The 5,294-nt window shown below is 44.5% G+C and overlaps 1 long non-coding RNA gene across 1 annotated transcript; it reads right to left on the bottom strand.

Annotated features, from left to right (window-relative positions):
• Positions 1-2,090: 2,090 nt before the first annotated feature.
• Positions 2,091-3,856, bottom strand: LOC131384359 (uncharacterized). Its single transcript, XR_009215136.1, has 3 exons — positions 3,638-3,856; positions 2,483-2,784; positions 2,091-2,188 (listed from the first exon to the last, which is right to left on the bottom strand). It is a non-coding gene; the product is annotated as an uncharacterized LOC131384359 (long non-coding RNA).
• Between the last annotated feature and the right edge of the window lie 1,438 nt (positions 3,857-5,294).

The raw sequence follows: 5,294 nt of genomic DNA, 5'->3' as shown, positions 1-5,294 counted from the left end.
GATGTCATCACTGTGGTATACATAGTAATCCCCCTCCCCCAAGATGTTCATGCTCTAATCCCAGGACCTGTGAATATGTTATTTTACATGGCAAAAGGGACTTTGCAGAAGTGATTAAAATACGTAACTTGAGATGGGGAGATTTTCTCATATTATCTGGTGGACCCAATGCCATCACAGGAACCCTTAAAAGCAGAGAATGCTTCCTGGCTGTAGTCAGAGGGAGACATGATGACAGAAGGAAGGAACAAAAAATGCAACATTGCTGCTTTAGCAAATGGAAGGGGACCCTGAGCCAAGGCATACAGGTGCCCTCTAGAAGCTGGAGGAGGTAAAAAACCAGATTCTTCCCTAGAGGCTTCAGAAGGAATACAGCCTTGCTGACACCTCGATTTGAGCCCAGTGAAACCCATGTCAGACTTCTGACCTACAGAGTTGTAAGATAATAAATTTGTGTTGTTCTAATCCACTAAATATGTGGTAATTTATTATAGCAGCGTAGGAAACTAAATCAGGCACACAACCTGCATTCAGAGTCTCTGCTACAGCCATGCAGGCATCAGAGTGATCCAGGGGTGGCCAGAGGCAGGAGAAACCCAGAGCACGCATCCACAGCAAGAAGTGGAAAACAACAACCAATGAATGTATAGAAATTCGCAGACTCACCAGGATCCTTAGAAGTGATCCCGGGCTTTCTGAAGAATGAGGCCTGCATTGTTACTATTTAAATATTAAAGGAAAGGATGACTCTCCCTTCTTGCATAATGCAAAGCTAGTTATATTACCCCCTCTCACCCTCAAAATCTGTATTCTTAGACAGAGAACTGTGGCAGGAAATAGATGTTAACTATCTAAAGAAGGTGGGTGGTGTGGTGGGAAAAAAGGACCCAGATTTCATCCATCCATCATCCATCCATCCATCCATCCATCTATTCATTCAGTACCTACAGAGTATTTATAAAGTCTGGAAACAGATTTTACAAGTTGCAGATGTCCTTGATGATACTGTGCACGTTTGCCTATGTGTTCAGACTTTGTGGACATCTTGCTGTGTGCCCAAGAAAGCAGTGAAGCAGAGAGTTGGGGGCCTGCCTGCAAGGAGCTTACAGTCTACCAGGAGGGCAAACAACTAACTGAGTGATGGCTCTAGAGAGGGAGGAGCTTCACATGATGGATGCATGCTCACTAGTTCAGATCTTGGCTCAGCACTTACTATAGTCTGACCTTGAGCAAATTTTTTTTTTCTTTTTTCGAGATGGAGTCTTCCTCTGTCACCCAGGCTGGAGTGCAGTGGCCCAATCTCGGCTCACTGCAACATCTGCCTCCCAGATTCAAGCAATTCCCTGCCTCAGCCTCCCAAGTAGCTGGGATTACAGGTGCCTGCCACCACGCCTGGCTCATTTTTGTATTTTTAGTAGAGACGGGGTTTCACCATCTTGGCCAGGCTGGTCTTGAACTCCTGACCTCATGATCCACCCACCTTGGCCTCCCAAAGTGCTGGGATTACAGGTGTGAGCCACCACGCCCCAGCTGACCTTGAGCAAATTACTTCTCTTTGCCTTCATTATAGAAAACAACTTCTAGAATTGTTGCTAGGATTAAATGAGTTAACACATACATGGAACAGCTCCTAGCACGTAATAAGCAGCTAAATACTTACCAGCTACTACTATAATTGGTACCAGCCATGTGACCTGGAGACTGGGCTTCATTTCCTCATACCTCACGGGGTCTGCCAGGTCAGATGCAATAATGGGTGTAAAAGACATTTGTGTACTGTTAAGGTACATTACAAAATGTATAGTGTCATCACCATGTATTTAGTTACTTCTAATCTTGATTGTTTACTGTCCCTAAAGGTAAGCTTACAATGTAGGAATCTTTTTGTTTTCTGTCACTGATGCATCCTGACCTCCAAAAACAGTGCCTGGTACATAAAGCACTCAATAGAGAATTGTTGAATTTCTTCAATGAATCAATAAATTAATGAACAACTAAATAAGTGATCCTGGGTGTCTGAGTCAGCTAAGATGGCCATAACACAATACCACAGATTAGGTGGCTTAAGAAACAGAAATTTATTTCTTACTCTCCTGGAGGCAGAAGTCCGAAATCAAGGCACTGGCCATTTTGGTCCCTGCTGAGGGCTCTCCTCCTGGCTTGCAGGCGGCTGCCTTCTTTGTGTGTCCTTACACAGCAGAAAGACAGACAGAAAGAGAGAGGGACGGGGAGAGATAGTGAGGGCTGGTGTCTCTTCTTACAGGGGCACAAATCTCATCACCAGGGCCCCACTCTTGTAACCTCTTTAACCTTAATTACTTCCTCAGAGGCCCTACCTCCAAATGCTGTCACTTTAGAGGTTAGGGTTTCAACATACGCATTTTGGGAGGACACAATTCAGTTCATAACACGGCGTAAGTGCACACATAAATTTCCATAAACATAGAAACAAAAATTCGGTAAATTCATTGTGGCTTGTCACCTCTTGATATGAACTTCTTTGAGCTCTGGCCATCTCAGGATACCTGCACCACCACCATCGGCACCGTGGCCTTTGTCTTCTTTGCAGGGCAAGTCTCTCCCAGGTTCCCCTGACTGCACCTCTAACAAGCCAATCGTCCAGTGTGACCAAGGAAGAAGAGTCTCGCAGATTTTAACCAAGAAAGGGAAGGTCCAGTTGGTCTTGTCAAAAGACAAAATTCCAACAAACATAGATCTAATTGGCTTTTATTTGCGATTCACGAATCAGGGCAGCTTCCATTCTACAAAAGAGCATGAGGGTTCCTGCGGGAAGGCAGCAGAACAGTGGGTTTTGTAAGATGGGAACAAGGAAATAGGGGAAAAAAATTTTTAAAGGCAGATTGGCTAACATCAGATTACTTTTTGTGTAAAAAAGCAGAGGACTTCCTTATTGCACTGACACAGATAGACTGGAATCTCCTGTTCTCAAGAAAAACTAGTCTGTGTTGGATCTGTCTGCTTCCTTAAAGCTTCTATTTGATGATGAGGTATTGAGCATGAATGATTCCATTTTGGTTTGGTCTGGTCTGCTAGGGCCTAGTACAGGAGTTCAGTCCAAAATAACGGGCTCCCATAATTTTGTTTAACAGCCTAAACTTAAGTTCTTCAGTGATCTGAATCCTCAGCTAGACCAAAATCTTCTGCTAAGCTGCTCTCCTTTTGACTGTCTGGCTGAGTTGTTGAAGGCCACAAAATATTTAGCAGGTAAAAGTACTGTTCAGGAACTATAATAATTTATTTTGTATTCATGGCACTTTTCTGGCTTATAGAACATTGTTAATAAGTTGCTGTAATGTGCGTTTATATTTATGAATTTATAAATATTATGAATAATGTGATGATTATTGAGAGGCATATTGCCAAATATGCATATACTGATTATCAGTCTATCTATGTATTTATCAATGTATATAAATATATCAATTTTGTTTTCAGGGAAAAAACTGTTTGCAATCTATAACTTCCAAGGCTCTTATCTCTAAATTGAACATGTGCCTAGTGGTATCAGACAGAACGAGACTCCAGATAGTAACTAAACAGTCCTTTTTCTTATGACAGCTACTTAATCTGTAACAAAACAAGCAAACGTAAAAACTAAATGATATCTAAAGCTTACCACCAATAAAATAAGTCAGCAACTGAAAAAAAGCACCTTTCTTCAGGCTAGATCTTACATAGACACACAGTATCGACTTCAAAGCCACTTCAGAAGAGACTCAGAAAGCTGCTGGGCCCAGCCTTGCCCTTAGGTTTGTTAGGTTCAGGGTCACAGTCCCAGCAGGGAGCTGACCCATGAATCACACCTGCTTCACAGCCCTGCCAGCACTCACGGGGCCCAGTGAGAAGCCACAGGCATGTTGGTAGCCAGGCCAGGAGACCCAAGGGCCACGCCCGTAGTTCGACAGAGTCATGTTAACCGTGGTTGTTATGGAGACAGCCAGTGTTCTTCATGAATGAGTAGCTGTTCTGTCGCTCTGCCTGGGTCCGGGGACAGGCTGGCTCGTTACAAAGGCACCCATTAGGGAAGACAGGCTCAGAGGCAGGAGTGGCCCAGCCCTGCCTTGTAGACGCTGATTGAGCTCTGCTACAGAAAATGCTTGACACAAGACTGTGCACCCCACCCCCAGCCCAAACATGGCTTGACTCTTAAAACAGCCCTGTATAACCACACAGGGCTTCTTGCCCTGTTGATGGCTGCACACACCAATTTTTCCACAACCTTCAAAACCCTTTCTGAAGGGTGTTGTGGAGCAAATCCCAGAAGATAAATACCTTGTGAATGAACCCAAACGCAGAGGGCTGTGATTACAGACCCTAGAGCAGCCTTCGAAGTATGCAGGGTTCTTCCCTAAGGCATCACCGTCTCACTAACCAAAAAGGAACTGATTGGTGCTGAGTCCCTCTCGCTTATTCTGCTAGGTTGAAGCCTGCTGGATGCAAACTTTGTGCTGTGCTTTTTGTATTCGCTATTTGCAGAGCAGAACATTATTTTTTGGTGGAAGATACAGCTGTGGATATTTGAATCCCTGCCCTCAATTAACTCATAATCTCTTGGACTCACATATTAACAATAAGAGGGTGGAACAGAAAAGTGGCTCCCAACTGATACAGGGTTAAGCCTGTGTAATGACAAACTTCAGAGCTGAACAAGCACAGGACAAATCACTTAAATGCATGGCTTTAGAGCACTGAGGTCAGAACTACACAGCCATCAAAAAGAATGAGGCAGAGCCTGTGTGCTAATATGGAATAAGCCTAAAACACACCAGAGACTGACAAAGTAAGGAGCAGAACAGCCTGTATGATGTGTTCCCTTTTATGGAGAGGAGATGGGGAGGAGGGGACAGGGAGTAGAGGGGGAGGGTGGGAAAATGCAGAGAATAAGCCCAGAGCATTCCTAGGAAACTGGCAACAGATTGTTTGTTTGTTTGTTTGTTTTGTTTTGAGACTGAATCTCACTCTGGTGCCCAGGCTGGAGTGCAGTGATACAATCTCGGCTCACTGCAATCTCCGCCTCCCAATTTCGACCAATTCTCCTGTCTCAGCCTTCCGAGTAGCTGAGACTACAGGCGCATGCCACTACGCCCAGCTAATTTTGTAGTTTTAGTAGTGATGGGGTTTCACCATATTGGTCAGGCTAGTCTCGAACTCCTGACCTCAGGTGATCCACCCGCCTCCGCCTTCCAGAGTGCTGGGATTACAGGCCTGAGCCACTGCACCCTACCCCCCCGCCTTTTTTTTTTAAAAGAAACTTTCTTGGGGGTGTAACTGAC

The sequence above is a fragment of the Hylobates moloch genome, unplaced genomic scaffold (genome assembly GCF_009828535.3).
Source record: "Hylobates moloch isolate HMO894 unplaced genomic scaffold, HMol_V3 SCAFFOLD_10, whole genome shotgun sequence".
Lineage (NCBI taxonomy): Eukaryota > Metazoa > Chordata > Mammalia > Primates > Hylobatidae > Hylobates > Hylobates moloch.
This window is presented reverse-complemented; position numbering and strand designations above follow the sequence as displayed.